Here is a 2,122-nt window from a genome sequence, read left to right as displayed (position 1 = left end):
ACACACACACACACACACACACACACACACACACACACAGACACAGACACAAGCACACACACAAACACTGTAAAATTACAGAACAGGAAAGCAGCTATGAAGAATGATTTAATGCTCAATTAAATGATCCTTGCCAATAGAACCTAATTTTCCCTAATACCAGCCCTGAGCTGCTTAGAGCAGACCACGGTTTCCAAAATATGCATCTATATTGTGAAGGTATCTAAGTGCAAACACTGTGTTTAGTTTAGCATTTTTTCCGTTTACAAAAAGATAAGAAATGTAGTTTGTAGGTAGAACGAGGCAGATATAACTGATAATCCTTCTCAGCGAGCTGGTAAAGGCGTTCAGAGGCCCACTAGCAGCCTAGTCAGGAGACTGACTGTTGCCCTCAATGCTGCAAAGACTTTTGTCAGATTTGTTAGTGTCGATAAGCCTATAGGCAGAAAAATAATGGAAGAGAAATAATTTCATTGTCATGTAAAAGAGCCAAAGAAAACAGAGAGAAACAGAGCCTTTATCAATTGCAAAGCATATGTCAATTAGCACACAGTCTGTCTAGATCCTTCACATCTGGTGAGTAATTTTAACTAGCCTTTTTTTCAAAATGCAAAATAAGCATCTGCTCCCTCAGTTCTACAGTGCTGGCATGAGTATAGTTGTTACTTGCTAAACTTTGCCTACAGCTGCTGCTTTTATTATTGATATTCATCAGTGTGTAATGAACTGTCAATTTGTTTATTCTCTGTGGAAGAAATACAATGAATGTCACAGTTCTGGGCAAAAGAGAGAAATGAGAGTTTAGAAAATGAGAAGTAAGAGTAGTGAAGGCCATTGCTGAACAAGTGCACGGAAACCATACAAACTGTTTTGTTCCATTGGTCATCTCTGAAATTGCAACATGCCAGTACGTGTGTTCATGTATTTAAATTTAGCCCATGAAGCACATTTCTCCCCAGCTGTGGGAAGTGGTTACATAAGATAAACCTGACCCTGATACTTCTCCTCCTCTTCCTCTCCCTCCACCCTTTATTTCTCATCCCACCTCCAACCCATCCACCCTGATGAGACTTATCCCAACCCACATGCTGGCCACCTACCCCACAAAAAAAACAGAAACACAGTCAAATGCACACACAATACTTGACAGGTGCTGGATGTGTATTTATAGGCTAGTCCTGCTTTTCATTAAATCTAACATTAGTGTAATTCGTTGACAATAAGTGCAAACACAGGACTTGATACCAAAAATGTCGTATGGATAGATAGTACAGACATAGCGAGTGACTGAAAAGCAGTATAACTTACTCATTGGTCAACATACACACAAACAAAGTAAAATACAGCAAATATGATCTTTTACTACAAAGAACTGTTAAGTACACAACCTTACATAGCTGTTGCCAAACCTTATAGTTCATCTATATATCTATCTTTCTGGGATAAGTGTAGTGGAGGTGAAAACACACACACACACACACACAAACAAACAAACAAAACAATCCTGTCTGACACAACGCAGGGGAAATGAAACCACTGCCTTTCCTCTGGCAGTGTCTAAAATGTTTAGTCTCTTTTTTTTTCCTCTCTTTGTGCCCCACAGCAAAGCATGGAAGAGGGAGAGGAGTAACTGGGAGAGGGGGGAGATCTCTGCTAAACCCACATAGAGCTGAGAGGTGAGGTGAGCCTGGAGGCAAAACACATGAGGAGGGTAGGGCGCTGAGATTGGTGGAGACACAGAAGGTAAAGGAGAAAAAAAACATATTGGGGGTCCTGTGCTATGAATAGAAGTTTGATATGGAAAAGTGTGAAAACAGGGGCAGGAAGAAATGAAGACTGAGAATGATAGAGAGGCAGAGAGAGATAGAGACAAATTGGGGAGTCCTATTGTTGCTGAGCTTTAAGTGGATAAGTAGACATGTGCTCTAGCTGCCTCTCTTCGGGCTTAATTGAGGGAGCCGAGACAAAAGGGGAAACATAATTATTCGCTCTCTTTCTCTCAGTCTCTCGTTCTCGCAGTATATTAACACATTGAGAGAGTGTATTAATACAATGGCCTGCACAACAGCAGCCAAGCAGACATGCCCACTCACAGATGAGCACACACACACACACACACACA

The 2,122-nt window shown here is 41.1% G+C and overlaps 1 protein-coding gene across 1 annotated transcript in view; it reads right to left on the bottom strand.

The window, feature by feature from the left end:
• The window catches only part of tiam1a (TIAM Rac1 associated GEF 1a), a 56,044-nt gene that overhangs the window by 40,003 nt on the left and 13,919 nt on the right, over positions 1-2,122 (bottom strand). The gene's annotated exons all lie outside the window — the stretch shown is intronic.

Source organism: Etheostoma spectabile, chromosome 13 (assembly GCF_008692095.1).
Source record: "Etheostoma spectabile isolate EspeVRDwgs_2016 chromosome 13, UIUC_Espe_1.0, whole genome shotgun sequence".
Taxonomy (NCBI): domain Eukaryota; kingdom Metazoa; phylum Chordata; class Actinopteri; order Perciformes; family Percidae; genus Etheostoma; species Etheostoma spectabile.
This window is presented reverse-complemented; position numbering and strand designations above follow the sequence as displayed.